This window comes from Gallus gallus, chromosome 4 (genome assembly GCF_016699485.2).
Source record: "Gallus gallus isolate bGalGal1 chromosome 4, bGalGal1.mat.broiler.GRCg7b, whole genome shotgun sequence".
Taxonomy (NCBI): Eukaryota; Metazoa; Chordata; class Aves; order Galliformes; family Phasianidae; genus Gallus; species Gallus gallus.
The window spans coordinates 19,547,885-19,569,919 of NC_052535.1; the positions used below are offsets into that span (position 1 = coordinate 19,547,885).

At 41.3% G+C, this 22,035-nt stretch overlaps 1 long non-coding RNA gene across 1 annotated transcript in view; it reads left to right on the forward strand.

Annotated features, from left to right (window-relative positions):
* The window catches only part of LOC101748935, a 42,285-nt gene that overhangs the window by 14,556 nt on the left and 5,694 nt on the right, over window positions 1–22,035 (forward strand). Inside the window, exons 2-3 of the long non-coding RNA XR_005859534.2 lie at window positions 13,816–13,916; window positions 16,221–19,779. This is a non-coding gene — a long non-coding RNA (uncharacterized LOC101748935). The remainder of the gene's footprint in view (window positions 1–13,815; window positions 13,917–16,220; window positions 19,780–22,035) is intronic.

The window sequence follows — 22,035 nt, forward strand, 5'->3', positions numbered from 1 at the left end:
CAAGTAGAAGTTTGTTCTGGAAAAGCAGAAGTAGTTGTTGTAGAAGTAGTTGGCTAGTAGAAATTCTTGAAGCCCATTTCTCTTTGCAAACCTCACATTGGTGATTAAGACTGAAGAATACTTTAAGCCTTTTGTCTACAAGGTACGTGTCTTATGTAGGCTTCTGTTTTAATTTACTGCACTTGTATGCAGGTTTTTCAAACTAGTCACAGTGGTCTCTTATAAATCACAAGAAATAGTCCACCCTCAATACCCTTTCCAGCCCTACACAATGAGCTGAGGCTTGTCAAAGACCATTTTAAAAATCTTGAATAAATCTGACATTATGTTGAGACAGCTGTTAAATATATTTCTTTTTTCCCCTCAGGTTTCCTTTCCCTCACTATGAACAATCCAATTGGTTTAGTGCTATTTTTAGCCTGACTTTTCAATTCAGTCATATGTATTCCTATCTTCCGTGAAAACTTAAGTTAGTTTATTCTAACATGAAAAATACTGGGAAAGTCTCTACCCCCCACAAAAAGATTTTACAAGCTGAACTGGAGGCTGGCTGTTGCACATACACACTCCAGATGCCCAAGTCCACCATTAAAACAGTGAAATTGGATTTCAGGGTGCAGCCTGACTTTTACGCACCTTTTTCCTCATAACAAATGTCTCTTCTAAACAAAAATGCCGGCAGCTGTTGGTAAACTAGCCTTTGTGTCTGGGAGCAGTTTGCTGTAGTCTGCAGAAGGGATGGTGGGAATCTGCTGATTTTCTTACTTTGTTAATAGGCTTTCATCTAGCATAAGAGAGTGGTGGGTTTTTTTGTTTTGTTTTGTTTTTGTTTTTGAAGACAAAATGGTGAGAAACATTGGCTCTTTCTCCTGGAGGTGTTCAAGGCCAGACTGGATGGGCTCTGGGCAACTAGTGGGCAGCAACCCTGTGATGTATCTGATGTCAGTGGGAGTTTTGGTGCTTCTCAGGGAGACTGTGACTAGACCACACTTAAGCTGGTGAGAAACTTTTTCTGTACCCTGGAAGTGCCTCTTTTTACTCTACTCCAGGTTTCCACCTTTAGAATCATAGAATCATACAATCATAGCATGGCCTGGGTTGAAAAGGACTATAATGATCATCTAGTTTCAACCCCCCTGCTATGTTCAGGGTTGCCAACCGCTAGACCAGGCTGCCCAGAGCTACATCCAGCCCGGATCTGAATGCCTCAAGGGATGGGGCATCCACAACCTCCTTGAGTAATCTCTTCCAGTGTGGCACCACCCTCTGAGTGAAAATTTTCCTCCTAATATCTAACTTAAACCTCTCCGTCTCAGTTTAAAACCATTTCCCCTTGTCCTATCACTATCCACCCTCATAAACAGTTGTTCCCACTCCTGTTTATATGCTCCCTTCAAACACTGGAAGGCCACAATGAGGGCTCCCTGGAGCCTTCTCTTCTCCAAGCTAAACAAGCCCAGATCCCTCAACCTTTCCCCATAGGAGAACCTTCCCCTCAACCTTTCCCTCTTTTAATGCAGCCCAGAACATAGTTGGCCTTCCAGGCTGCAAGTGTACACTGCTGGCTCATGTTCAGGCGGAGAGAATATCAAACAGGCTTCACAGGAGTTCAGACAAGGTGCACTTTTGCTTGAAGGTGAGGATCCACTCCTTTGAGCTCTGGTATTTGGGCAAAGACCTCTGTTTCCAAGTGATTCTCTGGCTAATTGTGCTCATTGTTGAGTCAGGAACAGGACAAATGGGGTGGGTTGATGTATCCTGGCTGTGCTTGTAGCTAGATGTATGGTACACTCTGCTTCAAATTTTGTAGTGAAGGAATAACCTCACTAGCTTGGGGAAAAAAAAAACAGCAACCCCAAACAAAAAACAATATAACTAAATCCTCTATTGTTGCCTTTCCAAAGGGGATTAAATGAGTCAATAACCAATAAAAAATACACAGAGTTTATGAGTCTGTCTTCAACTGCAGTTTAAACAAAGAGGTATGGTCTTTTAAAGTGCCTCCTCAAATGTGCAGCTCTCTGGGAATGTCTACTCCCAGAACTTGCCTGGCATCACAACAGAGAGTGCTTTCTTCCTGGATACAGTGGCCAGGGAAGTGAGGCATATGATGAGGTGGCAGTGACAAGCGGCTCAGTCCCCCTGTGTCTCTGTGTGTGGCCAGCACTGCCAGCAGGTTGGAAGCCCATGCACCAAACAGCTTGGGCATCTGCATACCATCCTGGCCTACAGTGCCTTGTAGTGATGGGATGGATATCCATCTTAACTTCGGGGTGCTGCAGCAGGGAACTCAGCTGCTTTGCATTCATTGCCACCCTGCTTTACATACTGCGGTGCATGGGACAAGTAGACATTATTTGTGTTGTGCCTATGGCCCTCCCAATTGTAATCTTCCTGAGATCAGAGGGAGTAAAGCCTTGCCAGGTATTAGACCTTCTAGCATCAAGTGGTGACTAATAAACATATGAACTGCAGATGTGGTGGTGTAGGTGTACCTGTTGCCTTAGATCTTCTCTAGTATTAATTACTGATGATTGCTGGTCATGATAACACACCTTTTCTTTTCTCCTTGTCTATTAATGGAGTGCAGAGATGCCAGACTAGTTAAAGAAAAAGAAAGACAAATTTCTGTTGGAGACCCCATTTTGAGCTGCATATTTACAAGTGCAGAATGATACTATTTGCCTACTATATGTTTTTAAATATGTATTTCTGCAGCCACAAATACCAGATCACAACATTTTAAATAAGAAAAACCCTCACATCTGGAGAAAATGAAAAACGGAGCCCAAGCAATGCACAAACTAGGGTTCGTACAGAACTCAGATGTTTTTGGGTGCCAGTAGGTATAAAGATCAGTGTTCATGTGATAAAGTTCAAATTCATTATTTCTACTATTTGTGTTTTAGAAAGAAGCAGAAACTCCACAGTCTGAGAATATCTGGCATCAGCTCAAACTTTAATAATTTGACATCTCTTTGTTTACATCAGTATCTCAGGGCAAAGCACCTCCCCGTGAAGTACTTTTCACTCCAAATTCATATATTTCATGCCTATGTTTCATGCCTATGATAATGACTAAAGTAGCTGATTAGCAATGGCCATCCCCTTTCTATTTTCCCTGACCTTCATTCTCTCTTGACTATACTTCTTTTTCCCTATTCTGTTTGACTTTACAGTAATACTGCATCAAATGTTACTCATAATCTTTTGTCCTCAGCATTTCAAATACCTTTCACAGAGACAGGACCTCAACACTGTGAAACTGCGACCCCACTGTGGTCTCATCTGCAATGTGATTTGAGCTCTAGCAGTTTTTTGCTCTGCATTTTCCCACTGCACAGATTTTTGGGGGGAGGTGGGAGTGAGAAGGATATATAAAGAGAACTATCTGAAATATAGTCCTTTTCTCACCCTCTGTTCTCACTATCACCCCAAACTCTGTTCATGCACATTCCATATATGCAAAATCAGCTAAAGGAATTAAGCATAGTATAACACTGCTTGTGAATTAGAAACGAACCTTCTATTAATGTTAAGGCTTTCTCTTATTATGCAAATATCTGGAAAATATTCTGTAGATATGCCACAAATTGCTTTAGAATTTTTTCTGTGTTACTTTGTTCCCTTCCCCTAGTTCTGCAAGAATATTGTTCAAATCCTAATTTTATGGTGTGTCTCTCCAGAATAAAATACAATGTTCAATTATGCATTCTATCTGCAACGTTCTGGATGCACCATCTTGCATTACATAAAGAAAACAATATGTTTTAAAGAAGAAACAGAAAGAAAGGTTATGACATACAGAAGTGATGGAAGAAGAGCCTTCCATTATGCTTTGTGTAAAGTCAGAGGGTGTTACGTAAACCAAACAGAACTGTCTTAAAAATGGAACAGATACATGGCTTAGGTAATGTCATGCTATTAAAACCTTCCACCATGATATAAGTTCAAGAGTAAAATGATGTCTCAGGTAGCTATTGTGGAGATCTTATTACGTATATGTTTTATACACCCATTCCATACACCTGCAGAGATATGTGGGCATTTCATAGAATCGTAGAATGGCTTGGATTGGAAGGGACCCCAAGGATCATCAAGTTCCAACCCCTCTGCCACAAGCCAACCTAGGCTAGATCATATTGCCCAGGGCCCCATCCAACCTGGCCTTAAACATCTTCAGGGATGGAACTTTCACAGCCTCTCTGGGCAACCTGTTCCATCACCTCACCACTCCCTCGGTAAAAAAAACTTCCCCCTGACATCTAATCTAAATCTCCGCTCTTTAGTTTAAAGTCCTTTGTCCTATCACAATCTACTCTTGTAAAAGGTTGATTTCCTTCATGTTTATGAACTCCCTTTAAATACTGGAAGGCCACAGTGAGGTCTCCCTGCAGCCTTCTCTTTTCCAGTTTGAACAAGCCCAGTTCCTTCATCCTGTCTTGACAGAGGAGGTGCTCCAGCTCTCTGATCATTTTCATAGCCCTCTTCTGGACCCCCTCCAAAAGCTCCACATCCTTCCTGTGTTGGGGGCCCCAGACCTGGATGCAGTATTCCAACGGGGGCCTCCAAAGAGCAGAGCAGAGGGGGACAATCACCTCCCTGCCCCTGCTGGCCACCCCTCTTCTGATGGAGCCCAGGATACTATTGGCCTTCTGGGATGCAAGCACACACTGCTGGCTCATGTTCAGTTTTTCATCAACCAGGCCCCTAAGTCATTTTCAGCAGGACTGCTCTCAAGGAGTACTTCTCTCAATTTGTGTACGTACCCAGGATTACCCTGACCCAGGGGCAAAACCTTGCACTTTGTTTTGTTGAACCTCATTAGGTCCACAAGGTCCCACCTTTCGAGTTTGTCAAGATCCCTCTGGATGGCTTCCCTACCTTCTGTTGTATCAACCACATTGCTCAGCTTGCTGTCATCAATGGTTTGTTCCACTTTGCTCTGTAACTCCCTTAAAATTTTGCCTTTGGAAGGCATCCTTTATTGTGGGTGCTAACAACTGTTATGGCCCTGACTCCTCCTCGAGGTTTTTCTTCAGCAAGAAAACCTGGACAGGACTGCGGCTTCTCCCTCCGTTTCGATTTGTAAAAGCATAATTATTGTGAATTGTTTTCCCTTTACTCTGGGTTGGCACTTTGATGCAGCACCTCCTTTGGACCTGAATGAATGAATCCTTATGTCATTCAGCATAGTGAGATCTCCCTGATGGCACTGCCCAAAATATGCTGTGTTCTCCCAGAAGCCTCTTCAGCTTTCTTGTGACACTTTTTGTTGTGGGTTACAAGAGCTTTGTGGCTCTGGCGCTCCTTGCTGTGGGAGCTGCTGGGGCCAGGACTGGGGCTTCCTCTTGGGTAATGAAGAGACCTGATGAAAGCCCTGTGTTAAGCACTGAGGCTCTAAAGTCTGCTAATTGAGGCAAGGCAAACACAGAGCATTAATTAGCCTTAAATTCAGAGTGTGAAAATGCCTTCAAAGTGAGCCTGAGCACAAAAAAAAGATGTTTGTTCGTCAGTGCAGATGCCTTGAACGTTATTGACAGCGGGTGGGCAAGTTCTGGAGAGGGAGAAGCTAGGAAGAACCAGTTCTTCCTTCTCCCCTAGGAGACAACCACGGTATCAACAACCCCTGGTGTTTTTCCACAGGGGCTCTTTGCCAGCCAGGTTTACTAGAAAGAGTATTTCAAGCATTCTTCCTCAGCACATATGCTTTTTTCAGGAAAGTGCAGTGATTCTTTCCTTGGCACCTCACCAAGTGCTCTTGGCAAAACTGTCAAATGTGTCATTGCAATGGGAGGCCTCCTCATCTCAGCTTCAGCAGTGGGAGCTGGCTGGAAAGTGTGGGCCAGGCCTCAGAGGACCAGTTGCAGAGTACTCTGAGTGGAAATCCTTTGCTCTGGAGCTCTTTTGCTCTGGCAAACTCCCTTTGCCTGTTTGGATACAATGAGGGTTCAAGACACATGGCTTTTGTTTGGTTATCCTGGAGGGAATGCTTTGCTTTTCATTTGGCTGAATTTCTGGGTGGTAGAGAGGAGAGTGCTTCAGGCTCTGGTGTTTGGTGTTTGCCTTGTGTGAGGGTGCCTTTTGGTGACCTTATGCCTTCTGAGCTGGGTGTTTGTACCGCAGGAGTAGGCTCTTCATCCGCTTTATTGTAGACAAGTAAAGATTTAGGTACTTGAGGGAAATGTAACATTTTTTCCACACTTTATTTGTAGATGGGAATCAGATATTCTTGTATTTTCAACCTGTTTCTTCCCAGTGGCTTCAAGTTCCAGTTCCATCACCGATACTCATCCATTTTGTGCTTCTCCACTCTGGATCTTCTGCCACAGTATCACATGGCCTTTGCTCACCTCAAGAACTTTCAGGCTGTTAGGAAAGAGAAGTAGTTGGAAGGTGTGATTGGTGTGCAGGAAACCACAAGAGTTCCTAAAGGAAGAATTACCTGAGTGCAAGGAAAATAATGGTAAGATGTGCAGTCTAAAACACTAGGAAAATGGTGATGGAGAGGACAGCTTTGACTTATAGAAAGTTTGATTCTTTGTATAATATTCCTGCATGAAGTGGTGCTTGTCGTTGTAGAATAGCCCTGAGAAGACAATACACAACGCTTCTTTATCCATAGATGTGAGAGATATCTTGGTTTTGGAAAATGCTTTTAAATGATGGCACATGAAGAGTGAGAAAATGCACAAACCAAAATGCAGTTTAGCATCAACTCTGATGATTTTGCCTTCCAAAATCAGATGTGCCAGATCCTCGATTATTTCAGTATGTCTTATAGGATGTGATACATGAAAAACATGTACTGAGTGTAGAGAGCACAACAAAGTGATCTGGTATGTTGCAGAAAACAAATAAGGAAGAAGTATGATTTTGGGAACATGACAAGAAAATTCATAGAGTAGGTTGGTCTGGAAGGGGCCTTAAAGATCAGCATATGACCGAAAACAAAACAGGGAGACAGCTTTGCACTTGGTCTTGTTGAACCTCATCAGGTCTATGTGGACCTACTTCTCAAACTTGTCCAGGTCCCTTTGGCATGTCTTCCTTCTAATGTATCAGCTGCATCTATCCATTGAATAGTCCAGCCTTCAAAACCATCTCTTTCCAGTTTAGAGATAAAATGTGGTGTAGGACCATGTCAAAGGTCTTGCACAAGTCCAGGTAAACAACATCAGTTGCTCTTTCTACATCTACTGATGCTGTCACTCCATCGGAGAAGGCCACCAGACTGGTTAGGCATGATCTGCCCCGGTGGAGCTCTGCTGGCTGTCTTGGATCACGTCCTTGTCTTGCATGCTCCTTAACATAGTTTCCAGGAGGACCTGCTCCATGAATTTCCCTGGCACTGAGGCAAGGCTCACCAGCCTGTAGTTCCCCAACTCTTCCTTTTTGCCTTTCTTAAAAATGGGAATGATGTTTTCCTTTCTCCAGTCACTGGGGACTTCACATGACAGCCATGACTTTTCAGATATGATGGAGGTCAGCTTGGCAACCACATCAGCCAGTTCCTTCAGGACCCTGGAATGCATGTCATCCAGCTCCATAGACTTGTACACATTCAGCCTCATGAGATGGTCTCAGACTTGCTCTTCTCTTGTAGAAGGAGGTGTTCTGCTCCCCGACTCCCAGCCAAAAGTTTGGGGTTGTAAGAGAACTGGGAAGCCTAAGAGACATTGAAGACTGAAGCAAAGAACTTAAGTACATTAGCCTTCTTCATGTCTGTTGTAGCCAGTTTTCCCTTTTCATTTACTAGAGGGGGTACACTACAGATTTGCTATTTCATGAAGGCTGCTCTTCAGCACTGAGGAGTAGCAGGAGTCCTAGAATCTGAGATATTTATTTTCTTCCAAACCCCTTAAGTTTCTGGAAAAGAACTTCAAGGAAACATCAGCTCTGAACACTGAAGACCCTTTGAAATAGCAGGGGATCTTTCACTGATTTAGTTTCACTTCTAGCACCACTCCTTCAATCAAAAAAAAAAAAAAAATCAGATACAGATAACTGTTTCCAGTAATTACTCCTTCCTTCACGTAATAGCTGGGTGATTTCTAGCAAACTGCACAAGCTGCTGTAAGTACAGTCATGTTTCCCTGAGCTTCACTATGGTTTTATTGGCAATTTGGATTAAGATCACAGTTCCCACTGAACCAGGTGAGTTCTCCCAGTTCTCCCAGTGTGCTAATGCTTCATCAAAAAATACAGAAATAATAGAAAAGTGGGAAGAGATTAAATGACACCCAAGAACGGTGTGAAGTTGCATCATGCACCCTGTAAAACTGACTTAGGGAAAAGACAAGCAGCCGCAATAGTGTAAAGGGAAGTCAAGTCACTAAAAGGGATTGCAAATTGGGTGGTATAAATGCCTATAATCAGGCTTTGAAAGCGTGTTTAACACAACTCTCTCAACAGAAAGGAAACTATGGGCATGTTTTCAAATAGGTTGTGGTTTGCTCAAGTGTGTTAGGTGTCTCCATGTCACTATAATAAACTCTTTTCTCCTCTTGCCATGCTACTTTGGTCAGATCTTGTGGAGGCAATGTCTCTTGGAAGAGCTGGGATTCCCATTTTGGCTACACACAAGCACCAAGAAAGCTGTGGGTGCTGTAGACTGATATTCCCCTGCCGAGCAGCGAGAGATGGCCTTAACTGGTCAAGGGTTATCTCCCAAAGGCATTTTTAACTGCTCTAATTATCTGTGATCTCTCCTGGATGAGGATGCTAACGTGTGACATGCTGCTCCAGTATCCTGGCTCAATTCAAACTCAGGTAATTGCACTCTCCCTTTTTTGCAAGCTTACTTGGTAGAAGTATATTCCTCTTCGGGAGCACTTTATCTACTTCAAATCTTAAATTGATGCCTCAAGTATTCAAGCAGCTGCAGAATTTCATCTTGTTGGAAAAAGAATGATTTTTGTGCATAAAATCCACCATAACAATTCCAATCTGCAAAGGGAATGAGTGTTACTCATTCCAACAGCAGCATCTGTGCACAGCATCTATTATCTAGGAACCTCATGAAGTTCAACAAGAGCAAAGTTCCTGCAGAGGAACAGCCCTCTGTGTAACAGTACAGGCTGGAGGCCAACCAGCTGGAAAGCAGCTTGCCAGAAAAGGACCTGAGGTCCTGATGAACACCGAGTTGAGCAGGAGCCAGAAATGAGCCCTTGGAGCAAAGAAGGCTAACAGTGTCCTAGGCTGCATTAGGAGGAGTGTTGCCAGCAGGTCCAAAGGGAAAATCCTTCTCTTCTACTCAGTGCTGGTGAGGCCACAGCTTATCTGCTGTGTCTACTTCTGGGCTCCACGGAACGAAAGAGGCATGGACATATTGGAAAGAGTTCAGTGAAGGTGGGAACAGAGATGACAAAGAGACTGGAGCATCTCTTCCATGAGGAGAGGCAGTGAGAGCTGGGACTGTTCAGCCTGCAGAAGAGAAGGCTTTTCATCAATATGTACAAAATACCTGAAGAGGGCAGAGAAGATAGAGCCAGGCTGTTTTTAGTGGCTCTTTTTTTTTTTTTTTTTTTTTCTTCCTACTGAGTGTGATGGAACACTAAAACGGTCTGTCCAGAGAGGCCATAGATCTTGGAGATCTCCCAAAGCCACTGGGACATAGGCCTGAGCAACTGCTGTGGGTGGCCCTGCTGCAGCCAGGGCTGGGCCTGATGGACCCTGAGCACAGTACCAGCCTCAGTAGTTCTGTGATTCAGGATAAATTCTGTTTTTTAATATTTTTCTGATGTACTTTGAAACAAAACCATGTGAAGAATGTATGTGAACCTATTCAGGAGTGCAGTTTGACACAGAATCTTTTTGTCTCCCCAGGTGAGATTTGCCAAATATACTGTTCAGTCTTGACTCAAAGGTCTTCAACAGCATCAGAGCAACAAGAGTACAAGCCAAATACCTAGGTGTGGGAGTTTGGCTGGCCTCTCCCTTGTGCACAGTATAGCAGAGACTGCAATAGTCTATTCAGCCTTTGATAGAAGAATGAGTCCTGTGGTCTGTCTGCTATCTTCATATTCATCTCTTCTGCCTGAGCCTGTCTGATTGATCTTATTGGCTCTAATACTATAACAGGATGGAAAGTATCATAATAATAGCAGTGTGGCAAAGTCCTTGGCTACAGCAAATGAAAATGAGCCCAAATGCAGCAGCTGCAGAAATGAAAGAAAAGAGCTGCTTACCTTTGGAAAGCCTCAGGTAGGCAGGGATCTCCAACAAGAGATACCCTCACCTCCACTGCCAATCCTTAAATGAGGTCTGAGAAGGGGTGGATCCTGGCTCCACCCCTTCTGGTCCCTCAGGTGCACTGCTTGCACCTGAGCTCCCCTGGGTTGGCTGTGCCTTCCCACCAGGTGCTCAATCACTGTTTCAGGCTGTGACTTAGCATTTCCACTACAATGGCTTATTCAGTCACCTAAGTGTTTATTAATACTGTACAAGTCTGCCGGGTTTGTTTGATGTATGCTGGCCCCCTCTTGGCTGTGCATGGGTCCTTGTCTATATGGACACCAACTCTGATCTAAGAGCAGAAGTTCTGTGAGGATGTTCCGTATAGACCTAATGCATCTTGTAGTCTCTGCCATTTTTCAGGCAAAATCAAGGAGACAGCTGAACCACAAACCCTGCTTTGAAGACCACCAGAGCTGTTCCAGCCCTCTTTGAGTAAGGCTTGCAGGGCATCTGAGACTTTACTATCTGTTTGTATACCAGCAAAGCAAGGAAATTACCTTTCTTCTCAACTTGGATACTGTGAAGGCAAATGCTTTCTGGTTACATCATTCTTTCCTAAAGTAAAGTGCTTTCAGAACTCCACTGGACAGATGGAGCTCTGCACACATGGTTTTCCATGAATATTGCATTAATCCATATTCTGTGTTATAAATTACAATCAATCCATTCTTGTACTAACCAAGCTGCAGCTGCTTCCAGCTGAAAAGCCTTTTGAACTCTGCCAGACAAAATATTCCAAGTCTCATTCCAAGGTGCATGTCATTGTGGTTCTCAGGCTCTCATATGTGCTTAATTTAGAATATTTATCAAAGTGTGCATTCTGCTGATGGTCAAGTGGGTGCCAGTGCTTACAGTGATGTCTGCAGACTAACAAAAAGGTGAAGTTGTTTCAAAAAGTGGTAATACATTGATTTCAACTTCAGTACAGCTAATCTGTAATCTAATTTGCAGTTAGTCTTTCAAAAACCAGTGAATTCACTGTGTGATGAATTAAAAGAAAAGTATTAGCTGTGAAGTTTCAGGGTGGATCTGAACTTCCTCTGGATTTGTGGTCTCCAGATCTAGGACGTGCCTTTTTTTTCTGTTGTGAAGACAGGCACTATTTGTAAGTGTGGGCACAAGAATTGGAATGCAAGTTTTCTTTTGATTCTCACGTACTCTGATTGTGCCTTAGCTTGTTAGAAGAAAAGAAGTGCCTTGCCCTTTAGGTGTAGATTTCACAGAATGGAGGGAGTTTAAAGCAGTTATTTGAGTTAGATGTCTGCCTTTTATTTTTTAATTTCTTTTTCTATCTTAAAATTGGTGTAGTGGATTATGTTCAAATTCTGTAAACTAATAAAAAATGAACACATTGATGACATAATGTGGGAATTCACTTCAATGGATGTGCAGTGTTATGTGATTCATACTGAATCCGCTTTCATGTTGACTGGGACAGAAAGATATGATTTGTTCACTCTGTGAGCTAAGGATCTTCATGTTTAGTGCTAAGGGCTGAGTACCCCGAGCATCCTACCTTTCCAGTTTCAGGCCACTTCCTGGGATTGTCTGAGCTCTAAATTATTCTCTAAGGAAGTTATTAATACCTTACAGTTGGTTGCTAGTGAAGTTGTTCAGATTGTACAAGATTTTAAAACTATTAAGCTTCAGTTATGTCTTGCCAGTAGCTCTTATTTCTCAGAAAATGGGACTGTAAAATATTTTTCTTCTATTTAACAGAATGTGTGTATTTTAAAAGGAGCAAACTGGGTATTCGTAGGGATCCAAACCCAAATATTTTCTCTTCCTTTCCTCCTTGTCTTGAAATCGCTGTGTAGGCAGAATTTTTGGGATACATGCATGAATACATAAAATCCATCCAAAAATTTGCAAATTGGAAATTTCCCAACCAAATCCTTACACAGTGTTTTTTTTTCTGGGAGGTATCATTGCCCATTATTAGCCACTGAAACACTGGGGGGCAAATGCTGACAGTTCCCATGGCTGCACCATGTTGGTCATCCTCCTCCTCCTCTTCCTTGAGTGGAGGGAAAATGGGAGATGAGGTCTGAGGATTGTGGTGATGGAGGAGGCCTAGTGCTTATCAAAAAAATAAGTGGCAAGGTCATTGCTTCCCTGTTTCACTCCTTGAATTCCTGCAGCTGGCCCCAAGAAGGACACAGTCTGTTTGATTTGAAATGCTGAGACAAGCATTTTATATTCACACATCAATTAGGTCGTTGTTTTTATTAGTCACAAGGGATAATTGCATCCAGAAATATCCAAATAAAACGTTATATTGGGCAAAACAACATCACACTGACTTTTCAATTATATGAGTTATTTTCTAGCATAGATCAGCAATAAACTCCCCTGAAGAATGAATTAAATAGGAAGCAAGAAAGCAGAGATAGGGCAGTTGCCAAGTGCCAGTGTGTCTAGCACCAGCATTTCTGTTTGTGCCCTCACTCCTTTTGTATTTATGCCTGTAGCAGTCAGCCAGTGAAATCCAGTGATGCCCATAGGCAGTGGACATGCACAGACGAGGGCTTTTTTGGGGGATGTGAGCTACCTGGGGCTGAGATCTGGAATGGGGGAGTCTCTGGTTTCCGCCTTGGTGAAGTCTACGAGGCAAAGCTGATGAGGTCTCCTTGGAGTGGAAACATGTACATCCTGGCTTTCAAAGGATTTTGGTCAGCGTTTGGGAGAACACACAAATGGCTGGTGAAGCACCGCTTTGGTGGCAGGCTCTGGGCAACAACAGGCAGCTGGGAGAAGACCAGCCTCACTGAGCTCGGGCACCCATGCTCCTGCAAACCCAAAACCATACCACCAGAGGGAGCGGGCAGGAGCTGCCTCACACAGATGTAGCAAATGATGTTTTTCCATTGTAGATCTCTTAGCCATTGTGCCTAACAAGTGAAAGCCCTAGCTTAAATTTCCCTTATCCTACCATACAAATGCCTTTATTGGTAATAGCTTATTTCATGCACTGAGCCGTTATATTTTATTCTTGGAAAACAAACAACCCACTAAGGGAATTTTCTGAGACAATCATTTTGGAAAAAATAGGCCTCCGAGCACTTCCAAATGCACAGTCAGACTGAAATAAAGGTCCCCAGTTGCCCATTCCCCGTGAAGTCCTTGCTGGGGTTTTCACATCTCAGTATGCAGAGTTCCATCTGTACTGTTTGGTAAAGATCACGAACAAACTCTTCTGAGGGGTTTGTTCAACAGCAGGCAAGAAAGCCAGGGCTGTATTAAGTACAGGCCAACTCTGATTAATTCTAGCTCCGCTTCCACTTTCCTTTTGGTTCCTCTCAAATTAGCCTCTGATTATCTCAGTGTGAGATTAATCCAATGTGATGAAGTTGAAGTCGTAATGATTCTTTTTGATAGCACAATGTTTTCTCTATGGCTGTTGTAGACAATAAAGACAGAATGCCAGGCTGCTTATAGGAAACAGATTTTTCTGGTTCCTAAACAAATGCCCTGTTCATGCACAAATAGGGAAAGAACTAATTAGCTGCTCTAAGGAAAATTATGTTTTTTAATCAAGATGTATCTATATGTTTTTGATCCAAAATATTATTTTAGAGGCCCAAACCTTAATGTCCATGCTTGCAGCTGAAGGCTGGAGATGGCCACTCAGTGCTGCCAACCTGGTTGGGATTCTGCCGCATCCCTGCAGTGCCCAGGTAAGGCATTCCCTTGTAGCACTTGGTCCTGCAGATGATTTTGGGCATGTGGCTGGGTTTTGTTCTGTATGGCTATAAATTCCTGCCTGAAGCAGAAGTTAGTGCTGCATGTGCCTCAGGTACGCTCAGATAGCATCAGAAGTGTAGCTTAAAGAAGGGCTTGGCTCCTGGCTTACACGGGCTTACTGTGCACTAACCACTTCATCCCAGCTGGGTGTTCACAGCCACATGCAAACAGGCTGGTGAAGTTTACGTTAACAGTTGTTGATGCTGCATGATCAGCAACGTCTTCTTCCTGTAACCACACCAGCATATTGCTGTAAGTCTTTGAACAAACCTGTTACTAGCATCAATGACTGTGCTTAGTACTCCGGAGCTTTGGGCTAAGCAAGAGCTGTGTGTGTGTTATGTACTGTGCAGCTGCCCTCTGTGAACGCAGGGAACTGTGAGGAGATGGGTCTCCAGAAATGGACGTTTCCTTGCCAGCAGCAAATGCTCACATATCACAATTTAAGAGAGAAAGCAAGCCATCCCTAGATCCCTAGCTAGATTTTTTTCAGCTACAGTCTTGATGGAATAAATAACACACCACGCAATGCATGGAAGAAAGACCTGGAACACTGGGGTCTGTACTATGTAATTACTCCTTTAATTAATACTGATCATCACTTGAGTATTATTGTCTGGGGTTTTTCCCCCCAGGCCCATGAATTTCTTTAAACCAGTGAGCACATTTGTGTCTTGTTTAATGTTCTCATCTCTACAAACAACTATGGTGTGGCTAACTGAAGTACAGTCACTGCTGCTCTGATGTTACAGCATCAGTGATTAGAAAGGATTTGTTCCTGAACACCTTTATAAATAGAAGAACCTGATATTTTTTACTCTAACCAAGAAAAAATCATTCTAGCTTAGCATCTGATCAGAAAAGTAAACAACTTAGACAAAGATTTATCAAGGGCGGGGAAAAGGGGAAAAAAATCCCACTTCTTTTTTTTTTAGCATACTACATATCAAACCTCTGAGCTTTAGATAAAATATTTAGGAAAGAAACAGCCATTATAACAAATATGCTATTAGTTCTGCACTAATGTAACTAATTAGGCTATCAGTTCAATGTGAAAAAATGAATAAAGCACTGCAGTGTGGAGCTTTGTATTAGTCAGTCTTTTCTGTTCTTGAGAAAACTTGTTCTGCGTGCCAGAGATAAAAGCATTAGTTGAATACAGAACCTGTTTATAAATCTAGCACAGCTTGCAGCTTGACAGGTGCCACCACTGCTCATTCTCACCTTTCTGCTGTCCACAATTAACCTTGCATAGCTTGAAATTCTGCTTGAAATGAAAGATAGGCTCTGGTTTCAGCTGGGCTGCTGTGGCCTGAATTAAAGCTGCTAAACTTTTGCTGTACCTCAAGGTCCTTACCTGGCCATCCAGGCAACTGGGGATCAAGCCAACTGGTTCTGCTCACTAAATGACATTGTGAAGGGAGATAGGAAGCTTGTTGGGGCTTTCAGTAGGTGATGGTTTTCCTTACAACTAATTGTGCTGGAGCAGTGGGGCAAGGCTGTGGCTGGAGCATCAGTGGAGAATTACTGGGGAAGGAGAACAGCATTTTTGCCGTGGTCTTCAAGCTTCTAGACAGCGTCAGCTGCATGGGAAACCACAGCTGAATTCCTCATGCCAATGTCTTCATTCTGGTTATTGTTTGAAGGAATCTCCTTATATCCAGTTTCCAATCAAAACATCATGTACTCGCTAAAATCTGAGCTCCAGTATGAACATGTTGCACTACAGGGACTGAAGTCTACCAATCATGTAACATAGATGAATGCCTTTGAAAAACAAATCCTTAATCAAAGTTACACTCCATTTGTTTTTCAAATTTCCATTTTCCCTTTAAATGGCTGTTTCTTTGCTATGAGAAGCATTAAGAGCTATTCATGTTTTTCTTCTTGTGGCTCTTTTAAAACTGAGCTTCCTTTGTTATTAATATCCTGGCAGTGTATATTCTCACTTATCTACCCTGTACTCACAAGCTTGATCCAAGATTACCTTCTTTTGTTTCTTCATGCAGAAATGTATGTATTGTTATTTTTACTATTTGAATGTTTTCATTGTAAAGTGCCGTTTCTTTCTCATTCTATTTTTGTAATTATATATTAAGTTAACTTAAGGCAGATTAATTTGTCTTCCCTTATGTCTTTTTGTCAGCCTGAAATTAATTAAATATTAACACATAAAAATAACATGGAGGTTAAATGAAATAATAGATGCAGCTATGTTGTAACTCTTTTATATCCAGATACCGAAAGAGAGCATAAGAAAGGTGCAAAATGTAGGCAGGCCAATTTCAGCCTGAGGAGGTGTGAGAAACAACTACTTGTTTTAAGAAAATACACTGTGCATACAACAAGCCATTGATTTCTACTTGGTCAAAAGGGCTGAAAGAGAGGACTTCCTCTGAACATTTAGCCAGCGACTCAGGTAGGAAAGTCAATGCTGCAAATTACCTCTAAGGTGCATGGTTTTGTTTTGTTTTTGTTTGTGAAATAACTTTTCTGTTTGAGTGCTTCTTCCTTGGACTAAAGTATCACCATCTCAAGTAGGAGAACCTCCAGAATTATCAGATAACTATTTGGAAGCTTGGTAAGAAAAATGTTTTCATTCCAGCATGGACTTCTTCTGAAGCAAAAAAATAGTTGTGGAAAAGCTGGACTTCTCCAACACTTAAACTCCTGAACATGTCAGTGATGGTTTGTGCTGAAGTGATTACTGAAACATACTCAAAGCATGTTATCAAAATGTTTTGACTAAAAAAAAAAAAATAATAATCTACAGCCAGTTCTGATAAAAGGCTATTTCAAGGCAGGACTTCACAGAGACACAAACCTTAGACTTCAGAAAACGAGGAAAAATTTAATATTCTCATTTTTCCCTAATAAAGACTTTTAAAGAAATTTATCATTGCTACCTATCAGCATGTTAATCTAGTCAACAAGGCAGGAAGAGGGCTATCTGTAGAAGGAATTCCACTTCAACTATTTCTCTGGATTTGCCAGTTCCTTCTCAATATTATGTTTTTGCAGGCAGCTCTGCCTGCTTCTGCTCTCCTTCAGCATTCACAACTCCAGTAACCTCTCTGCTGTAACTTGGTCTCAGTGTCTGAAGCCTGCAGGTACAGTAGTGTTCAGTTTGTTGTCATCTTCATGCTCTCTTCAGCAACCCAAATACCAGTCATCCCAAGTGACTTTATACACTGCTAGGCAAGTTTCTTATGCAAGACTGTGCCACATTCCCATGACAAATCACTGTAGAAGCATGTTTTTTTGTTTTTTCTCCTTTTTGTGTCTAACATTTTCCTTCTACCATTCTGTTGATGCAAGGAAGAACTCATTTGTAGTTTAGCATGGTGTTTCTTACAAGTTGTTTAAAGAACAGAACTTAAAAAGCAGATTTGTAGTTTTTAGTCCTATCCCCTGTGAGTCAAAACCTGCTGATTGTATGGCCACATGCAGGAAAAAATCATTGTGTCTTCTTAGACAGGCATTAGTAGTATCATGTGGTGTGAAGTAATACAGAGATTTGATGTCTTAAAGAGTGTAAGACAGTAAGTAGGTGTTCATATATTAGGATACAAAAGATCTTTCTTTCTTTCTTTCTTTCTTTCTTTCTTTCTTTCTTTCTTTCTTTCTTTCTTTCTTTCTTCTTTCTTTCTTTCTTTCTTTCTTTCTTTCTTTCTTTCTTTCTTTCTTTCTTTCTTTCTTTCTTTCTTTCTTTTATTTTTGTAAGTAAAGTATTTAAGTATATTTAAGTGCTTCCAAGACATCACCCAGGTCACTATTACCTCATACATGATGCACATTTTCTGGCCTGTATCATTTGGTTTTCGTGGTGTAAGAAAGCCAGCTAATGCTAGATGAATGCTGTATGTTCACACAGACTGTACCTCCAGGTCTTGTAGCTTTGTGCCTGCTTTCTTGTCTATCATTTATCACCATTAGTGTGTGTCTGCTAACAAGGAATATTCAGCTGAATCACAGGAGGGGCTGCCTAAAGTTTTGCCACCAGATTCATGAGGAGGAAAAGGATGGAACAGAGGTGAATAATCTTAAGGAGTGAGGAATAAACAGAGACTTTTGATTGTAATTCCTGGCTGTCATCATCCTAATTAGCAATGGGTCTACTTCTTGTCTCAGTTCAGAGACTGTGAATAGTGCTGCTTTGTGTCTGTCACGGTGATTAATGTATTTCTTGGTAATAACCTGGTAGAGTGTACAAAGCTGTATAGTAAATCTATAGAGTGAACTGCCCTAGAACAATTCAGTATCACTTAACCCAATTACATGAATGGTAGTGTCTTCTGTTTGGATCGCTGAAAAGTCAGATTGATGACATATCAGGGGTGTCTGCTGAACCAGAATATTCAAGGGACTAGATAGAAACAATAGCCCTGATAATAATAGCTAACAATAGCCCTGATAATGAATATCCATTAATTTTTTTAACAGTTGTTTTGTTTTTTTCTCTGCTCATTTTGAATTGCTCCTCATGGAAGCCAGCTTTTGCTACACAGTCCCCAGGGCAGCAGGAATGGAGGTACAATGGAATTGCAGCTAAGTGAAGAATATTCTTCTTACAGTCTCTCTGATGCTTTCCTGGAACTGATAAGAGAAATGGTGTATATCCCACAGAATGCAAGATGTGCTTGTGCTCATGTTACATGCACAATGGTTATGGAGGGCAGCTCTTAAAGCCACTCAGTAAACTAATATTAATTTTAGTTGGCTTTTGACCAGCCCTTAACTGAAGCCTTTGCCTTTGAGGAATGCGGTAGCTACATTTTAATTTCACTTTTAAATAATTCCAAAACTCCCAGCATTCATTTCTTATATTACAGCATCCTTTCTCAGAAGTAATTTCTCATGGAGAAATAACCTGGAAGGTGACTGGAGTTACAGAAGCAGATGAAAGAGGGCATTATCCACTGTCTTTCTTCCTAAGAAAGTATTTCTTCAGTTAACCGAGTCTTGAGGAATCGTTCAACTCTGAATTACAGTATTTGTGGAACAGAGCAATCTTAATTTATGTGACAGGTTGTGCAAAGATAGTAGGCAATATCTTTTTTTTTTTTTTTTTTTTACTTACTCATTAAATAGCTGGATGTTGAGTTAAATAAATAATCAAAGAGTATTACAAGGTCAAATAGCTAATTCTCTCTCAGATAATACAAGGTACTTGGCACTAATGAGCTGCACCTCACCAGACTTTTATGGGATAAGCTTCATTTTGTGAAATTTATTGCTCTGAAATGTCTGGCAAGTGATGCTGAATATTAGTTGCAGTTAGAAGAATTGAAGAATGATCACTGAGAAGGGATGGCCAACAAATTCTTCTCTTTTGAGGTGGCCTGTAAGTTACAGAAATGTAGGGTTCTAATGGGACTTTCACACCCAGACACTGACTGTAATTCCAAGCCTTATTAATGAAAGTCAGCATTTGCAGAGAAGCATGGTTAGAGCTATGGAACTCACAGTGTATCTATATCCTCCATTTCCAGAAACCAGGAAAATCGGGTACTGTAGATCACACAATCTATCCATAGGGAAGTCAAACACAGACTTTGATTGAGCAGAGTCACCATGGAGTAACTATTGCATTATACTGTTTCTCATTGCGTTTAAGGAATGCATGTGTGTTATACTTTTGCTGAATAATTTTGCTGGGGTAATTACTGAATTTTCTCTGCTTTTGGTGTTGGACCTGCTGGAGGCTGGAGATGATGGTGCTGGTGGAACAGCACATTTGGGGAGCAGAGTTAAGCTTGTTGTGACTCTTTTCCTATGAACCATAGGCATGTGAAGGTATGTATGTGTGAGGTATGTATCTCTGATTAAAACCATTTTTGTTTCATTGCTTGGAAGGAGGGATACTGTGTACAGCTGTGAGTAGGGTCGTTGATACGCACTCCAGCGTGCAGTCTGTATTTGGGTGCATTAGAGCAGAAATAAGTTCCTGAATTTAGATGCTGCTAACTCCCAGACCCTGTTTTGTCAGTTACTGTTCAGCAAAGCTGAGTTTGTAGACTTGACTCACATTTTTTAAGACCAGTAATATTTGGTCTCTCATTTCAAATTATTATTATCCCTTCCTCCACTTTAAATTCCAGAGCTGCAAGATAATTGCTTCTTAATTGTACTTTGATCTTTGCTGAATTCAGTCACTCTGGCTTACTCTTGCTGTCACTTTCCACAGGGATGGTGCAAAATGTGATTTGTCTATACATCTTACACAGAAGGAAAGGAGCTTATATGGTTTTGTTTATCATTTCTTTAGTCCTATTAAATGAATTAACTAAGATTGATAATTCAGCAGTGAGGCATGCTGAAAATCTTGTTCTCTGGCAAATTCATCACTCTGTTGTGTCACCTGGTATTATTTTGTCCTCCCTTATCAACCAGGTTTTTTTTTTTGTTTTTTTTTTTTAAATATAGAGAGAATGCTGTAGTCTAAGAGACCTATTTCATGTGTACTGCAGCAGAACTCAGTTTAAGATGGAGGGAATCAAAAAACTTTCACGTTACATATCAAAATTTTCATTTGTAGAAGTCTAATAAGAAAACAATTTTTTCTATGAATTTGGTGAATGAGTATATAGCTTCCAGACAGCACTCTCAACTTCCATTGTGCATGTTTCTGACTTTCTCTTTGTGTATTCTGAGTTTTTATGCAGAATTCACTCGAAAAGACTTGGGTTCAGAACAATAATAATAATTTAACAAATCTTAGCATGCAATAAAACAGCATATTTATTTGAAATACCTCAGTGTCAACACATTTTACAAGGAATACTTGTGCAAAGTATTCCCTGCACAAGAAGTAGAGGCAATATTTAGAGGTGGAAATCCTGGTGTCTCTTAAGGCAGTATATGAAAGCAGGAGATTATCAAGAACTTTACCAGGAGTCTCATTTCAAGGGTTGTATTTTCCCGGTGAGCTGCAAGCTGATCTCTTGGCTTAAGGACAAAACAGTGTATATAGCCTTTCTTTCTGTTGCTGCTCTTTCATCGCAACGTTGACTCATTCTTGAATATTAATGTTCTTCCCTCATTCATTTAGGTTCTCTTTCTATTAACGGAACAAAACGGGCAAGCTGAATTTTCTGTTTGTCTGCTGGTGGCCACTGGAAGATTTAAGCTCATGGGAGGGAAAGTTTAGATTGGATGTCAGGGAGAAGTTCTTTACAGAGAGTGGTGAGGTGCTGGGACAGGCTGGCCAGAGAGGCTGTGGATGCCCCATCCCTGGCAGTGTTCAAGACCAGGTTGGATGTGGCCCTGGGCAACGAGCTCTTGTACCAGATCTGGAGGTTGATGGCCCTGCCTCTGACAGGGTGGTTGGAACTTGATGATCCTTGGGGTCCCTTCCAACCCAAGCCGTTCTATGATTCTAAGATATATCAGCAAGCTGATGATACCATTGCTGTTGTATAGCTAGCCACAGATTTTTATAGCTTGGACAGGAACAGTTTAAAAACTGTTTTGGCAGATCTCTAGGTACCATTGTGAACTTTCTTAACTCCTTTTCCTGTTTCCAGACCATTTAGTTTTAAGTCTCTCATGTGATGTTTTCTCATTAGGATGTAAAGAAACAGAAGCAAATGAAAATTAGAATAATATTAAAAAAAAAAAAAAAAGAGAATAGGATACAAAAATCTGTGATTTTCTGTTGAGAGAATTTCATTTTTATTAAGATAATGAAAAGCTTAGTAGTGCATTCTTCAGCTGGTAAAGTATATTTTGAGATGGTAGAATTAGCACTTATCTTGAAATCTCCAATGGCAACAGATACACACTTTTACGACTATGTAACAAATTGGTGGTGTCACCTAGGTTCAGCTAAAGTAACACAACTAATGAAATAATAATACATGGGAGTAAATTAAATGCTGTTTGAGAGGTGAAAAAATGCTTCAAGTTAAGTATAAAATCTGTGTATAGTTCAAATAACGTTAATGTTCTGTCTCAGGCCCATGAAAGTGTGGAAAGTGAGAGTTAGGTCTGCTTCTCTGTACTTAATATGGCCTGATGCCTTTCCAACAAATATTTTATTATGGGAACTCT